Genomic DNA, 17,958 nt, shown 5'->3' on the forward strand with positions numbered 1-17,958 from the left:
ACATCTCAAAATTTCTTAAATTATTTCTAGTCATGATTTCTTTAACATCAATGTAGCTCATTGTTTGTAGTATAAAATATTCATTTAAAAACTTTTTATTTGTTTTTGTATTTTTTTCTACCACCTAACATTTTTTATGCCTTTTCTGTACTATTTGAGATCAGGTAGTAGGCACTGCTATACAGGAAATGGTCATTGGAGAGACTTTATATAAGCCATTTTACTACCATTTAGAACATTTTCACTCGAAAATACTTTGTACTAATTGTAATTAATATTGTCAGGAAGCCTCATATAAAGTGCCACCAACCCTTGGGGACTGGAGAGATAGCCCAGCAGATAAATTTGCTTATTGCTTTTGTAGAGGACCTGGGCTCAGTTTCCAAAAGTCATACCAGTCAGCTCAGAATCAATTGTAACTCCAGTTTCAGGACACTGCACACATGTGGTACACATAAATCAATACATGTATGCATATACGCATAGTAAACAAACAAACAAACAAACAAATAAATAAATAAATAACCTTCCCAATTCTAGTCAATTTGTCCCAATCATGAAATTACCACAGTTTCCTATGTCCCCTCAAGTGAAACAATGTAGAAACACAGAGCTGTAATCATTCTTGCAGAAGCTTTAACCATGGGACTAGATACAAGTAGAAAAGTATTTATTTTGGTGGAAGTGGCTTAAAGAAATCCAAGCTATTTCTATTTTCATTGTTTTTGGAGGCAAAAAGGGTTTATTTTGGCTTGTAGTTTCAGGAGAGAGTCACCATAGAAGGGATGTTGAGGCGACAGACAGAGAAAGCAGAGTGGCAGGAGCAGACAGATATACAGGCTGACCACACGTTATCGCCACATAGGGAGCACAGAAAAAGATCGGGAAATGAAGCCAGCTAAAAACTTCAAAGCCTCCTTCAAGTAATTCCTCCAGCAAGGCCCTGCATCCTAAATATCCCCTAACCTTCCCAAGCAGTGCCACCAGTTGAGTGTCACGTGTTCAAACACACGAGTCTTTGGAGGACATTTCTTAATGAAATCACAACACGCTGATCTATATCATTACATCACTTCCCCTTCCCTTTCGTCCTTCTAGATCCTTCCATGTCCCCTCCCTCCAACCTTTGTACCCTTGCTCAAATTGATAGTCTCTCTTTTTTTAATTGCTATTGTTACATGTGTGTGTGTGTGTGTGTGTGTGAAAACAATACAACCTGCTGAGTCTATTTTTGCTGTTTGTATACAGTTTCAGGGTTAACCAATTTTGTATTGGATCACCAATTGAGGAGCCCATATCTGAGAGAGGCTAATTATCTCACTCTCAGCATCCATTAGTTGCCTATAATTCGTCGTTTAGGGGTGAGACCCTCACGAGATTTTCCCCTTCAGTGTTAGCATGTCTGTTAATATTGACTTTGGCCTTGTTTGTGTCGCCTGGTACTCTTGTCTCTTAACAATCTGTCCCTCCCCTTCTTCCTCGACGTTCCCTGAATCACAGATGCAGGAGCTATGTAGACTGCAGAAATAGACACTGGAGCTAGGCTCCCCACAACCCATTGATTTCTGCATAACCAGATGCGGTCTGTGTATTAAGTCTTCATTTGCTACATAGAAAAATAAAGGGCAAGGTGCTTGTAACAATGGGCACCTTCTGACGAGACTGTATATGTTTTCCAGACTCCTTCCTTGCCATCTGGATCTCCCAGCTTCCCCCCGAAGAGTAGAGATAGAAGGAGCAAGCAGATCTTCTAAAGGTAGACACCACTACACCCAGCATTGCCGGTCTTTGAAATTAAACACGGATTTAACAGATTGCTAAGTGTCATAGTCATACCGTCCATTAAACTGCATTTAAATAAAAAAGCAATTGATACTCTTATTTATTTTAAAATTAAATGAACGAGTGCTATCATGTCAAATTGAAACACTCGGACCTCATTTCTATTGAGTAATCGTACTCAACGCAGAAGGGGAAACAACCGTGCAAAATGGGTGTCAAGCTGACCTCAGTGTACTCTTTCAGTCTGCTGGGAACCTGTGGAAATGCTACTCCTTTTCCTTGCTAGGATGGGGAGACCTAGTGTAGAGGAGATGAACCTGTAGCTTTGAATGGGCATGAAGAGGCTTGAGGCAGGACCCGAGTGCTCTCAAGAGTAAGATGACTGCAATTGAAGACAATGAGAATGCTAAACATACAATATGGGTGATATTCTGAAAAAAAAAAAAAAACCTGTCTTCTACCGGAAGTGTAACTTTATTCACTCTTTTTATATCTAGCAACTCTGCTTAGGGGAAGCTTGTAGGAGAGGGCTCTAGAGATATGTATTTCTCTAGAGATAGAGAAATAAACCAAACGGTATCCCAGGTGGAGACTGGATAGTGTAACAGAGATATAAAGATTTGAATATCATTCCCGTGGAAGACTTACTTGAGATTCCTAAGGGTTAGGCTGCTGATTAGGGAGGGCTACGGTGTGACCAATTCCAGAAGACCAGAAATCATTCACAAAGGAAAAATTATAGGAGCAGAAAGACATTTCAAGCATACAATGGCACAGGGCATAAAATAACTCCCACACATACCCCTCCACATCATGTTTCCTGACTTGACACCCCCCCCCCCCAGAATTCACTTCTCTTTGCTTCATACAGTCAGTGCTTCTTTGTTGACTCACACTTTCTGCCACTGAAACACCTGTGATGTGTTGTTCACCAAGGTGACAGGTAGGTCATGCGATAGACCCAGAACACATCTACTAGTCAAGCAAAGAATCCAGGTGCTTTCGGGAGCCTATGGAAAACAAATGCATTAAATGTTTCAACAGCTTTCTCTAAGCCAGGGAGCATTTTGCTCTCCTTGCTTCTATAAACTCTGAACACTGGTTTATATAACACGGGGGCTTAGAGAGCTCCTTGGCTGTGTGAGAAATCCCAACACAAAAGGAAACCAAATGGAAGAATAAGGAAAATTCCTCGTGTTTCCCCACGGTTTATTCCCAAGCCAACCTATACAACTGAAGCACATCTCAGCCCCCGAACCCCTACTTCTTTGAGGCTGGGGCGGGGTGTGTTGTGAATTTGAGAAGAGGGACTCTTTTGTACCCTGTAGGTCAGGTACACCCCCGCCACCAGCATTTAGAATCCTCCACTGCTTAAGATTCTTAAATTTATGGTGCTGTGTAAATGAATAAGGAGTACTAATTTCTCTTCCCCGTGGAACACAGAATGAGGAATTCTGAGTGTTTATGTGGGAAGGGAGCCTTTACACGGCCCTTTCCTACAGAGGATGCAACTGGAGACAAACTTAGAAGGAGATGGAGCCATTACAGATGCTTCTTCTAGTCTCGTTAAAGATGTGCCCGTGGGTTTTTTTTGTTGCTGTGGCTATTCGAAACTGTTGGGTTCTAGACTGTCCCCAGTCATATTAGGTGGATGTTTTTCTTGTTTTTGCTCTGATTTTGATTTTTAGATGGGGATGGAACTTCGGAAACTTAGCTTTGGTCATGCCCTGTCTCAGAGTTCAGAGTGGTTTGCACCTTTCAACTCCGGCTTCCGAAGTCAACGTTCAGTGTTGATTCTTGGATTTTCTTGGCGCGTTTCCTGAAAGTTTTATCTCTAGGCCCATCATGGTTTTACTTTCCCCGAGAAAGCCCCATATGTGATTCTGTACCCCACCGAGGAAATGTGTGGAACACGGTCTCTGTGGCCTCCCTTGACAATGGTGCTTACTTGCAAAGGCCGGAAGAACACAAAACTTCCGGCTTCCTCTTCGGTCCTGAGAGGTTTGGTTTTTGCTCTCCTGCGCCACCTGCTGTAAGGAGCACCACAGGCCGACTTCCCAGTTTCCAGTCCTAGCAAGCCCAGCAGGAGCCAGGGCCAAACCCTTAGTCCCAGCAGATGTTGCCTAGGCTGCCAGGTTTCTGTCCAGACCTTATCTTTGTTGCCTCGTCTGGCTCCTAGCTCAGAATTCCAGTGTCCCCAAATGACTTGCCCGCAGTCACGCAGACTCTGAGCTCACTGGCCAGAAGGAAGGAGTCTGCCAGTTTGAGGGCTGCTGAAGGGCAGATCTTGCTAGCTTTCTGAATGTGTGGTCAGCGGAGACTCTCTTCAGCAGTGAAAACGCACAAACAGTTCTTTTGAAATGGTAACAGGCATATGGCATTGTCGTTTAGTGGACTTTCACCACATCCTCAATTTGTACCAATTGACACCTCCTTCACCCCCACCCCCACCTCCAGTTTTCCCAAGTTTGGTTTTTGGTTCCTTGCTTTGTTTTAATTCTTGGGACTTTCCTGCATGTTCACCAATGAGTTCGTGATTTTAAACAGAGAACAACAGAAAGAGAAGGTTTGCTTTTCGTGCCTTCCCATGATATTGATCAGCTCTTGACAATAGGTTCTTACCCATTTGTCCCTTAAACACATTCTTACACATGTATAGCATAGCTTACTGGAGGCTCACCTTAAAACTTCACTGTAATAGGAAGACTCTAGTTGATCAAAATCCTTCCTGGATCATTTTCTCCAGGTAGGTCTCACTCTGTAGCACAGACTAACCTCCAACTTATAGCCCTTCCACCTTACTCTGTAGAGTGCTGGGATTACAGGTGTATACCACTGTGTCTGTCCCAAATTCCCTCTAAAAAATTCTTTCCTATTTGTCCATCAAAAGGGAAAGCTGGCACTGAGATCTCGAATGCTCATTTCCAATTTAGTTTCTTAAATAAAGCTGACTTTGTAGAAAGGCTGACTTCTGCGGTTACTCTGATAAGAGGCACATGACCAGCAATTGTTTCTTGAAATTAGAAGGGGAAAAAACCCTCAGAAATATATGCATAAAGGAGACTTGAGATAAATGCGAGTCAGAACTTCCGGAGGGCAAAGGTTAGGTGACACTCTTGGGAGAGAGAAGTGAGAGGCTGTGCCAACAAGTATGCTGGAGTGAGGGAGCACATTCGTTTTGCTCAGTAAGCACTTAATAAATTCCTGCTCTATCTTAGCACTGGGAGGTGCTGGTGTTAAGTACAGCATCTGACAACTGGGAATGCAGAGACAAAACAGGCAATTTCAGTATATTTCTTTTAATGGCTAGGAGAGGGCAATCTCTAGGTGCCGTGCAAGATTCTGAATTCGGTCTGACTATTGGACAGGAGGGTACTGTCCAGATGAACAAACACAGCCAGAGGATTAGCGATTGGTTGACCTACAACGGCCTCGGGATCTAGAAAAGTCCTTTCGGCTCTTTTCTAGAACGCGCTGTTGACTTTATAGATAATGTCATCCAACCTTGGTAACTTCGAGAGTTTCAGTTTTCTGCTTCTTGGTTTGCTTGTGACCATCATGCACTAGCCTTTTGTGTATCAGAAGGGAAGGGGAAAGCCCTCTGTCCGCATCTGAGGGATGTGGTCCTTGAAGCATCTTTGATGTTCTATAGACCATAAAGCTGGGGACCTAGACCAGGAACTCCCCTTGCAAGTCAACACGACATGGAGAGGAAGGAGGGATCCGAGGCCAGGCTGCTGCCCAGAGGAAGCGTATGGTAGTTGCTTTGAGTTCTAGCAGATCATTTGACAGGTAGGAAAAGCTGAGGCTAAAGGACATGGAGCCACCTGTAAATCTTGGGGGAATAACTCACTTCCATGTTCTAGCCTGTAACTAATAGGGCTAGGAACCTCTGAGAGGTATGTTTATCCCCCAAAAGAGGCACCTTTAGGACTGGGAGGGATGGTGGTGATGGATCAGTCAGTAAAAGGCTTGCCTTGCCAGCTTAAGGATCTGAGTTTGACCCCCAGGATCCATGTAAAAATGTTGGGTGTGGTGGTAAAGGCTCATAATCTCAACTCCAGGGAGGCAGAAGCAGGAGGCTCTCCAAACTTCACTGCCAGTTTAGCCTAATGAGAGATCCTGTCTTAAAGGGAGTGGTTTAAATTCCTGAGGATGACTTTGGTCTATGTGCACATCTACATCTTCATGTACACATGCACCAATACACATACATATGAACACACACACACACACACACACACACACACACACACACACACACACTCACACTTTTAAAGAGGCGCTTGGCAATAGCAGGCCAGTTAGTAATGGCCTGTTTCAATTGAATACCCTGCCAACTGGATTGGCATTAAAGGGGTGGTGCTTCCAGTTTCCTCCAGGGAGGTTTATTCAATCTATTCTATGGCAGCTGGTGTCCTTGTTGCCCTGGACCATGGTCAGAAAAAGAAATACAGGGAGAAACAAAGATTCTGGAGTGGCTGCAGACCTAAGTCCTCCAGGCCCACTTGCCCAGGGTGGGGCCCAGAGGGTTAGTGCCAGGCGCTGTGTGGCTTCTCCACCCCTTCCCAGGCCCCTCAGAGCATCTGCTGGCTTTCAGAGCTGCAGCCACCCTGAATGGGTCTTTGTGTGTGCCCCAGGAGCTGGCTCAGAGGAGCCCCGTTGAAATGCTTTAGCGATGTCTCCTCAGGACCAGGCGCAGCCCGGCATGGTGCCCATCTTGTGAGGGCAGGCCTTTCTGGTGTTGTTCCTTGCTTTCACTCTGAGAGCAAGTCTGACCTGGAGACATATTTTGCACTCCTGAAAATGGATATCATAGATAGGCTGTGGGGATGGCAGACAATTCTCTCTCTCCCCCTCGCTCCCTCCCCCTCTGTCTGTCTCCCTCTCTCTTCCTCTCTGTCTTTCTGTGTCTGTCTGTCTCTCTGCCTTCTTCCCTCCCTTCCCCTCTCTCTCCCTATCCTGTCTCACTATCCTGTCTCACTGTGTCTGTGTATATGTGTCTGTCTGTCTGCCTCTCTCCCTCTCTGTCTCTCTCTGTGTCTGTCTCCGTCTCTCCGAGTTCTCTCTCCTCACCTCTCTCCTCTCCTCTCTCTGATTTATGGCCTCCCATACATGGCCATGGTAATATTCACAAGAGGGACAGGGCCATCCTTGGCCTTTCCTGTGTTGGCCAGGTCCTGTGTGGATAGTTCAGTCATTCTCTCAGATGTACCATTTTACAGCTTCCACTCTATGAGTGGAGAAGCCAAAGTTTAAAGAGGTAATCAGAGTACCCAGGGAATTCTGAGCAGGAACATAAAGACAGAATTGTTTAGATATGTGCTTTTCCCTCCTTTTTCAAGGTTCAAGGCATCTGTTGCCAGACACCGAGAGATCCCTGTACTCCTGGGTGCTGGGAGAAGCAGGGGCTAGTGTGGGAACAGTAGACAGGCTTGTGCCCACTTGGGTCCCTTTTTGCTTGCACGGCCATCCCTTGTGTTTTCATTGTACATGATGGAAGGAAGAACAGATAGAGAAGAAACCTGTTGTGGATAACTGCATCATCAGACTTTGGCTAAAGAATCTTATTTCTACAACTAAGAAGCTAGGCAGCTCAAAGACACAAATGGCACCAAAGACCACAGGTCAGGACTCTTTCCTTATTCCTGATGATGGTGGCCACATTCCTGTCACTGCCTACACAGTTCAGTGTCCTCTCCTGCCATGTAGGCAGTGAGGGTTCCTTCTAGGCATCTGGATCTGAGTTTTCCCTGGCTAGACAGGGATCTTGTTTTGGTTACTTTCTTCTTAGTAGATTAAAGGGATGGCTGGTGGTAAGGTCGTCGTCCCCCTGCCTGTCTTCTCTTGTATGTGACAGGCTCAGTGCTGGAGAGGTATAAAGCGCTATGCATGACCTTTTAAAGGACAAAACAGCTGAGCATAGCTGAGCCAAGTAGCCAGCTGTGAAGGCCTGCATCTCTTTGCAAAGAGATTGTGAAAAACTCACAGAAAACCAAAACAGCATCAGAAATGGAAGCAAAAGCAGAAGTTCCTAGTGTGCTTTGGTAAGGTGTGGTCTGCCATCTTGAATTCTATTCTTTTCTTCCCTGCTCCTCACTTCTTCCTTCCTTTCTCTTCTGTGCCCTTTTCTTTTCTTTCTTTGAGTCCTTTTACATTGTTGATGCTGGTCTTGACATCCTGGGCTCAGGATCTTCCTACCACAGTAGCTTGAACAATAAGTACAAACCTCCATGCTTGACTTTTGTCTTTTCTTTCTATAAAAATTGAGTTTCTCATCTCTTTGACTACTGACCATAGAGCTATACTTTCTGGAAAAAGAGGCATGGCCTTGCCTATCAGAAGGATATTCAGCTCTTAAAAATTAACATAGAGTTGGTGGGATTTTCTATGCTAAGTAACTGTTCTACCCCTGAGCTACATTTTTTTTAGTTGGGGAAAGCCTTTAACATCAATCTTTAATATATAACAAAAAAGAAACTCAGTAGAATTGAATCCCCAGTTGCACTTGGTTTAGTGTGCTCTGCCCTTGTATGCATACAATGCCAGAAATAGCAGTGTTGGCGTGATGGGTAAAAGTATCATTTAATGTATCCAAGGCACTTCCTGTTACTCCACAGTTCTCTCTGTTGTCTAAAGGTTTTTACCCAAGTATACTTTTCTATTATAGCACTGTTGTACTTCAAATTAACATTGCAATGTGGCTGTCATGACCTATGATAAATATTTACATTTCTGTGTAACTGAAACATAAGCATCTCGGAAAAAATACCAATCAAGAAAGTTGCAATAACTACTCTATCTGGTCAAGGTTCTCAGGGTGAAGGATGTTGAACAAGTCAGAGCTATATATACCCACCTTCCAATAAAATCTCATTTCACAGAGAGTAGACCTCACTATTAAAACAAATAAGTACAAGAAATTAAGGAATAATTCATGGCAGATAGTTGAAAAGATATGTGTGTGTGCGCAGGCCAATGAGATTATATAATAAAGAAATCAATTTGGATAAGATGACTGAGATTTACTTCTGATGCATGGGCTACATGAAGTTTGAGTAACTTCCTGTGTTTAAATCTTTTATTCATAGAGCAACAACATGTGAGTCATTTGAGAATTCAGTCTTCGCTAGTAGAGCTGTCCATGCATTTCTTAGCCTTAGTTGACAGGCACTGCAGCATCCCCGGTCAGGACTATGATGAGTAGACAACAGGGATTGCCAGAGGTTTTCAAAGAGAGATACAATCAAAGGCAGCTATTAGGAAGACCAACCAGAAGTCATGTGTGAGCGGGATTAGAGTGAGTAGTCTTAGAAAGACAAACTGGATGGTGCAACAGTAATCCAGTGTGTGGGAGCAGGGAAAGAGGGAGGGGGGGAAGGAGGGAGGGAGGGAGAAGCTTCACTAAGGGTAACTTGCATCAAAGATAAAAGAATGGACCATTTTAGGAAAGTCAGTGGAGGGAAAGAGTGGACACAGGACCTAAACAACCAACGTGAAAAGAAGAATTCAATGACATGGTCACTATCGGGGTTCCCAAGAAAGCGATTGAGCATCCGTGGACTGGCCAATGTAAGCAACTGAACTTTCCATCTTTCCTTCCAGAAAATTGTCAAGGAACAAGTAGCTGTGGCACCCATAACCCTGTCATGATGAGGGTCATATAGCCCTGACGTAGAATGAGTCAATGTCAGAGATAGGGTCTAAGACGTATGTTCGTCTTCCCTCAAGAGATGATGGCACTTACATAGATGCCATTGCCACACTCCTACTCTTTGTAGCTCTTCATGCCAGTTCTGTGGAATGCCAAGCTCACTTTTAGTCATTAGAGTTCTTTGCACAGACATAAGGAATATTCTGCAAAGAATTGCAGAAGGAAAAATCTAAATGGTGTGCTGATATCCTGTCTAGTGCACAGTCCCTTGTGACTTTCTGTGGTTCATTTTGAGCCCACCCTCTTTTATCAGCAGTTCTTTACTTTCGAATTTAAGACTCTGGTACCAAATTTCCTCACGATGAGACGGAAACTGGTTTGTCTATTAATTTTCTGCCATGCCATCCAACAAGAGTGGGCTTTAAGACTCTGATGAGGATGGCATCTTGTTGGCTTCAAGATGAAAGGTTTGTTGTGAAGTCATGAGCTTAATTCGCTGGCATCTCCCAATGAGCCTCTCGGATTACCTAACAGCATGTTCTTTGATGCTGACACTAGGAGAGAGAGAGAGAGAGAGAGAGAGAGAGAGAGAGAGAGAGAGAACATTACTTTGATAAATGACAGCAAGGTAACTAATGGTCCTTCTTTAGATACCTACCCAGACCTAGGGGATTTTATATTATTATGACCCAGGTTGGTCTCAAGCCAAGGACCCTTGAAGTCCTCTAAAGCCAAGCAGCTCTTGAAAGTCCAATTGTATCTTTCATCAAAGACGAAATTAGACTCCTTACATAACACGGTTACTTTCCCACGCTGAGGGCTAGTGTTAGCCTTTTCCTTTCTTGGTAAGAAAATGCAAATATCTCTTGTAAAGATAAAGCATCTCCGTAGTCACACTAATTTGTAAATTTCCCTTAAAAAAAGCATGGATATTTGGGGACATCTGAATGTCACATGTCATGTCTCCAGTGGATGAAGCAGCCCAGTGTTGTTCGGGGTCCTTGGCCAAACCCACTGCTAGGGAGACTATCACTGTATACTTCTTATCCACAACACTAAGCTTTCTGACAAGCATGTTGAGATCAACATTGGTTCCTGGGAGCTCTTTACGCCCTTGGAAGTGAGATGTCTCCTAATTTCTTTGTCTTTCAGGTTTACTGTGGCAGCTTGAACTTAGTAACCCTTTAATTTCTGTCTGAGAAAGAAAGCTCAGCTCTGATTGACTGCTCTTAGATTCCCTGGACACATGTGGGTTATCATACCTATGAGACTGAGTTCAGAATTTTCTACCCAGAATATCCCATCGATGCTACTTGTTCTGTTGTTGGAAAGACATAGTTTGGTCACTCTTGCATCTGCCTTGCAGGAGTGGTCAGTTCTCAATGACCCCCACATGGATTACATGCTCTGTGAATTATCCATAGATAATTTTTAATTCCAGTCTGACTATACTATTCTTGGACACGCTCTCGTGAAGTTATCCCTCAGTATCTGCCCTTAAGCCAGGCACAGTTTGCTTGCCAATGCTTGACAGCATGGAAGAGAATAAGTGGGGGTAAACTTACTCAACTGTCATGGTGGAACAATTCCTGAATTGGAAAGAATGACTTTGGAGTAATCCTGCCTGAAATTGCATCGTTGAGCTCAAACATCTCTCTGTGATTATGAAAACAGAAATTAACAACAACAAAGCAGTCCTCTATAGGCCTACTCCATTCTCTTTCCAAAGCTAGGAGAATTTCACTGCAACAGTGAACCCTAGATCTAGTAGGAGGCTAGGAGTATGAGAGGGAATCGGCACATATACATTCTCGGGCCAACTCAAGATACTTTGGGGATTAATCTGAAAACCTCTCTAGCCCTTTCCCAGGATGGTTTTCAAGGAAGCCATTTTGGAGCCATCTTGTCTGCCTCCCTACACAGAGTGAAACCCAACCAAACATTGTAAAGCCGATGTGAAAGCTGGTTGTGCCTTATTCCCTCCTGGAGGTGGAGGGAAAATGGCTTCGTCCTGATCCACCTTAAGAGCAAAATGTGCAGTTTCTGTGTGCGGCTCTGGCACGCAGGGGTGCCCCTGATCTGTACAGGGACTGGGGGGGAGGAATGTAAGCAGATCTCTGAAGAAAGCACTTGGCTCAGCAATTTTCAAGCTTGTTGTAATTGGCCTAGCCTAAAAGAATTCTTCAAGCTGTACCTAGGCCAAGGAAAATGCAAACACTTCCCTGAAACAGAGGCATTTGGAGAGGAAGAGAAGAAAGGGCTCGTCTGCAAACCAGGCAAACAGACAAGCAAATTGCACAGGAAAGCGGGGGAGCAGGGAGGTTGCATATGGACTGCTTTTTTCACTTGGCACATCAGTGGATCTAGCCACACCACGAAGGGAAGGCAAAGCTACCAAAAGATCTTGGTTAGCTCACAACCACTGTCTTGAAAACTAAGCTGCTTTCTCGCCTGGTCTGGCTCTCCACTGACTGTGCAATGGCCCTTTCTCCGAACAACTGAGATTAGGGGTCCTCTCTTTCTGTCTCAGGCTAAAAGCTAACTGCCTATGGACTGACAGCTGTGATGACCGGGGTGTTTCATGAGCCTTCCATTCTGACACTTGGCGATTATTTTCTCTTCTTTTTCCAGGTCCTCTGTGAGTACTGTGAGGACAGGCCTGATCCTGCTGGGTTCCTAGTGTATACAATGGCCATAGCCATCAGTTCTCTAAACAACAGCTTACTGCGTCACTCTAAGAACCATGCGACGTTTTATAGAAGGCATTTTGCTAATACTTTTACTCTATTTCTGACACGTATTTGAACACAGAGGAGGTGTTCTCTCTACACCTGATTGATATCGCATTGTTGTGATGTATTAACAGGCCTTGACAACAGGAAGCTCTTAGGTGCATTTCTCTATAGTGTGAACTGAGTCACATGATGGGTCTAACTCCCATCTCTCTGCTCAAGTCTTTCTTGACCTTTTCTTTGCCTGCAGTGTGAATCTGTATACCCACCCCATCCTCTCTTGATACCCCCTACCCTGGCTTTGGAAAATTCTCATCTATTCGGTACCTCTCTGGGACTCCACTTCCTTTCACCATCCCTCTAAATTTCCCTCTCTCGTCCCAGCTTCCTGTCTTTTCCTCCATCCTCCAATTCCAGTTTTCCCCTCCTTTCCTTGGTCAGAGGTTGGTAATTCTTTAATGTTCTTTATCTGTTCTGCCCCCTTGGTGAGCTGTGAACCTCTCCAAATCACTACAGCTCCTTTACAGTGTACATCATACAAAGGGAATCCACAGCTCCCTTATATTCCTGCCTCCCTCGTCTCTAGGAACCTAGTCACCCTTCTTTATTTATCTTGTTTCTATTTCTCTATCCTTCCTGCCTGAATTATAAAGCATATCAATAGTGCAAAAGGGGACAGAGTTGGGGGGAGACTAACCATGTTACCAGTGGGGCCATTCAACCCTTAACGATTAAGAAATGCCAACATGGAAAGACCCTGAGGGTACCATTTTCTTCTCTCTTGTTTCCAGGCCTTGCTGACACATGCCACATGCAAGTGACTATTCCTTAGCCCCAGGACCATGCTCAGTAACCAAATGGCTCCCTGAGGCTGACTGCGGAGATGATCAGCCTCTCACCTGAAGAAGTCATGGGAGGGGTTCAGGCATGGGTGATGGTGGTGGTGGCTTGTAACTGGAGTGGTGTCTTAGTATCTCTTTAAAACCTAAGATGGTCCTTTTGCTGTTTATTCAGAGAGCAGAAGTGTGCTTTTTCCTCAACATTTCCCACCAAACTGAAGGGCAATTGCCTTCTTTAAGAGGTCTTTAGTCTTTACCTGAGAGGGTAAATTACTCTGTTTTAGAGAAAGTCAGGAGAAGAAATGAAGCACACTTAGGCGTTAGGAGGCTGTCAGATTAGAAGGTGAGATCTCTTAGCAGGAGATGAAATGCTATGTATGTAGGTCACATGTTTGTTTTTGTAGCTTCTCCTATGGACCGCAGTTACATATCAACCAAAGATTATGAGTTAGAAGGATTCTCAATATCACTTCGTTCCAGCTGGCCTCAATGGTTGGTGTTCTCTTTGACCAAAGTCAGAGACTCCCTAGCCTTTTCTAGATAAGAAGTGACTTCTAATTCCTACTGAACTGAAGGAATATATATCTCTGTTTTTACATTTCTTGCTATGATTTGTTTTGGTTTTTGAGATGGGATCTCTTGCAACCCTGCTTTCTCTACCTTCCAAACACAGGGATTAAAAGCATACGATGCCGTGTCTCTTAGAATACTGTTCTTTGAGTAAGTCAAAAGGCTTTCTGTCTGGACTTTTTTATTTTATTTTATTTTTCTAGAATGGATGGCCCCATTCTATCCCCTAAAGCTCGGCAGAGCAAATATCATTTACTTTCCACTTAAGAGCCCCTTGGATATTTGAAAATATTAATATAGAGTTAGACTTTTGTCTAAGAAGATCTATTTTCAAAATTTCCCATGGCCTGGTTTCACATCTCTTCAAATTGCTAGTTTCTGCATTCTTGGTCCACCCCACTTTGCTTGGTGGGGTCTAAAGTGGAATTGGATGCTTCGAATCGCTCTAAAGGAACAAGACCCAATTCTGCTTCCTCATTCATTTCCTTGCATCTCTATCACTGACCTGTCGTTTTCTACGTGCTCAATATACCCAGTGCTTACATTGTAAGCAGTGTTTGTGGACTCGGGTGGAAACTATAGCAGAGTGAGACTAACTGTTCTTAGCTGAAGACACATTCGCAGGGATGGTGGCAATGCTCATGCCTTTGCAACTCTCCTACAGTTCTTTGATTTTTCTTCTCTTTTTGGATAAAGAGTTTTACATAGCATTGGCTGGTCTTGAACTTGCCTCATAGTTGAGGATGGGCTTGAACTCCGAATAACCCTGCCTTCACCATCTACATTCTAGAATTACAGGCCTGCATTACCATGCCCACCTTCAAATCTTTTGTTGTTGTTTGGCTTGGCTTGATAAGAGTTTACAACAGAACTGAAGTATTGCCAGTGTCATTTAACTCTTGCTCAACCCGAGGACCCAGGTCAGGTCTGAGCAATAGTGATTGACTCTCTATGGTCAATAAGCGTATCATTAACTGGCTTTTCTTCTTCATCGTCATTACCACTAGCATCTTAATACCATAAACTTCTTTTTCATGGGTTGCTGTTGCTATCTGGAAGCTAATTCCTGTAATGTCCATAAAAGAGCCCATGAGGCAGCCATGTTTCTTAAGAAATCTAATTTTACCATCCATCTTATACCAAGTCCGAGCTTCCTGTGCGGTTCAGTACAGTGCTGCCCCCAGCACTGCGGGGAGGTAGCAGAATTGAATAGAGATGGGTGATTTGGTTTGCTGAGTAAACAGGAAGTGTCTTATGTTGATTCCTTGCCAAAGCTCCCTTCTCCGGGATTGCTAGACGAGCCCAGGTGGTAGTATGACATGTGAAATGGGCTCTAAGCTTTCAGAGATTTCGATTTGATCGCAGGCTGGTCCGTTAACCATTCCAACCTCAGTTTCCTTATCACTAAAATAGGGCTCTTCTAATCTCACAGTCGAGGTCTCCCAACTGGTCTGATGGTGAAAAGGGATTGCATCACAAGGCGTGTGGTTACCTAGCATCAGCACCAAATCACTGTCAGCATCCTGGAAGGTCTCCTTATTCATTTACCTTTCACTGCCGGTTTACTGGTAAATGAAGAACTTCCGGTCCTATGGTTCCCCTTCCCCATTTGGCATAATGATGAATGAATTCTTGCCTGCAGGATCAGCCCAGGTCTTTTCTGCATCTTGCTAAACACACTATGCTCACATCGCAGGGTGGGGCGAGCCAATCCCCCTGGCGGAGGGTGCAGCTCCTACTGCCCTGCCCTGAGCCTGAACTCTGCTTCTCTCCCCTCATCTCCAGAGGTGGAGCACAGTCTGGAGTCCTGGGAAGGAGGTCAGAAAAACCGTTTCCCTCCACCTATGGTTTGACTGGTAGCAACGAAAACATCATTTGTCAGCCCCCGCAGAATCGATTTCTTTCTTCCTACCTGCTTGCTGGGCAGGTTAGAATGAATGAGGTTGCATCTCTGTGGAGGAGGATGCTATTTGGATATGCAGTCTGTATTCATCACAGTGGGCAGCAGAAAGCAGTCAGGGCTACCGTGACTCCAAAAGGCCAGGAGAGCCCAGGAGACTGGACGGTCATGTTTTTCTCAGACTTCAGAGACTACGCCTGTCTCTCCAGAACAGCATGTGTGACTGAGTGACTGTGTGACACATTTTTTACCAGTCCAAACTGGACACACAGCAGCAGCAGCAAATGACTGCCAATCACTGCGTGCCTATACAGTATTAGCCCTGTAAGTTTATTTTCTACTAAGACCACGTTCACCTGCACTTTGGGTCTTCTGGGTCCTCAGAACGCTGGCTCTCCAAAGGATTTCCCTGATTAATTTCAGAGCTCCTCAGCCCCGCAAATCACACAGAGGCAATCGCTCACAGAAGGACACAGTGTAGTCTGTCTTTTCTGCACTCCCCTCCTCCCACCCCAAGGCACCAACCCAAACCTAGTGCTGGCCTGTCGTGCTCAGCATCTCCCACTAGGGGGAGCCCCTGGAGGGCAGCTGGGGCTGAGCAATCTGGGAAGCGCTGAAGTTTTCTGCTCCTGTCCTGGACTGGTTTTTTCACTAACCCAACTGTGAGATTTCTTTGTTGCAATGTTGGGGTCTGAGATAACACTGCTGGAGGCTGGAGGCGAGAAACATAGCCGAGACCATCTTTTATTGTGTGTTGTTATTTATTAGCGCTGTGAAGCGAGGAAGCGAAATAACAAAGAGCCCAAAGACCCGAAGACTGCACAGCTCCGGCTTGTAGGCCCTGGAGACAGTCTGGAGTCCTCAGACGAACAGAAAGAAGACATCAGAAGGGCAACCAGGGGTGCCTGTGGCTGCTGAGTACAGGTGAGAGGCAGAGGGAGGATGACCAGGGGGCTCATGGGTAAAGAGGCACAAGAGCCCTCCCCACCTGGGAAAATGGATAGACCAAAATGAGAGTGGTCAGCAGAAGTTAAGGGGGAAAGCACTGATTGGGAACATCAAGGAAGGGAGGAGGGCAAGGGGTGAGCTTGAGGCAAGGAGGACAAAAGAAAGAAACAAGGCTGCGGTATGAAAGAGACAGAGCTTGAGAATAGAATCTGAACAGTGAGAAGTTGGCTCCAACTAGGCTGCTTAAGAAACTTGGCAAGAAACAAGTTGCGGGGAGATTGACATCGAGTGTCCAATTGCATAAGGAAGATCAGTGTGAGCAGATGTGACTCACAGTCAACCGATCTAATCATTCCAGTTGTGTGTCATAGAGCCACACCTACTCGTACTTTGACCTAAACTGAGAGGAATTCTGGTCTGCAGGCTTTTCTGGGTTCTTTCGCTTCTAAACCAACGATTTCCCTTTCTTCCTTTGAGTCTTCCGCAGCTCCTCTAGGGAGTAGACCGGCAGTCAGAAATTCTGTGTTCTGGTCTAGAACTTGCCATTTATCGGTAGGATTAGCCTAAGCAAGGAAACCCCGGAGTTTTCCTTTCCTTTGTCTAAAAAGGGAGATAATAATATATTACTGACAAGCCTTACAGGGTTGTTCCAAGGATTGAATAAGTAAGAGGATGTGAAGAAATGCTCTTAATAGATTATAATTGCTAGCTAAATAAAAGTTGGCATTAATAATAATTAATCAGTTAATAGAGCCTCCCTACTCTCAGCAGGGAGTCTGCTGAGTCTGGGAGAGAACCGTATTCATGTAAGTCTACACCCAGAGCCCATTCTCCTACTGCGGACACTTCATACATGTACTCCCCAGACTTTTAGAACTAATGTCTCTTTGATAAATGGGACACTTCATATTGACTCTTTTTTGTTTTTTGACAGCATCAAATGTTCTTTTTCCAGCCTCAGCTCAGTTTTCTCATGCAGATAAGTGATTGATGGTGTCTCCACGGTGCCTGGGGGAGTGAGATGTCTGTGTCCTGGACACAGGAGTCAATGTCATGTCTTGGGCATATGGTCGGACTGTTTGGAAGAAGTAAATGACAGGCTGTGATAATAATAATGCTGTCACCATCTCCCCTTTCTAGAACGTTCTTTACAGGTCACTTGTGATTATTTTTTCACCCAAATGTGTCAGACATAAAATTGGGTCTGTGCCTTGGATCGGGCTGGTGGAGGTTGTCTCTGAGAACGTTAGCTGGCTTTGACACCTGTGGCCATAGTCTTTCTGCTTCCCTCAGCTGTGAGCAGCAGTGTGGCAGATGGGGAAGGCAGTGTAGACCACTCGTGAAACGTTTGCTCTCTCTCCTTCATGTGTCACCTGGAGTTCTCACAACTCTCCCTCCATGTATCTAAACATTCACTGTTGACCTGCTGACGTCAATGGTCTGTGGCTTGACAAGCACCCAACTGTCGTCAGGATACCTTGATACCGATGTGTTTCCACTAGTGATTGCCCCACACCTCCAAATGACTTTAAA

General features: G+C 44.7%; 1 protein-coding gene and 1 long non-coding RNA gene across 2 annotated transcripts in view; both read left to right on the top strand.

The window, feature by feature from the left end:
• Positions 1-17,958, top strand: part of Mir100hgl (Mir100 Mirlet7a-2 Mir125b-1 cluster host gene like) — a 229,255-nt gene that overhangs the window by 71,432 nt on the left and 139,865 nt on the right. Inside the window, exon 4 of the transcript XR_015627193.1 lies at positions 1,680-1,827. The gene's annotated coding sequence lies outside the window, so the exon portion shown is untranslated. Of the gene's footprint in view, positions 1-1,679 lie in introns of the transcript that reaches the window.
• The window catches only part of Lnc215 (long non-coding RNA 215), a 118,443-nt gene continuing 116,792 nt past the window's right edge, over positions 16,308-17,958 (top strand). Inside the window, 1 exon segment of the long non-coding RNA NR_126581.1 lies at positions 16,308-16,401. This is a non-coding gene — a long non-coding RNA (long non-coding RNA 215).

This window comes from Rattus norvegicus, chromosome 8 (genome assembly GCF_021556685.1).
Source record: "Rattus norvegicus strain SHRSP/BbbUtx chromosome 8, alternate assembly SHRSP_T2T, whole genome shotgun sequence".
In the NCBI taxonomy this organism is placed as follows: domain Eukaryota; kingdom Metazoa; phylum Chordata; class Mammalia; order Rodentia; family Muridae; genus Rattus; species Rattus norvegicus.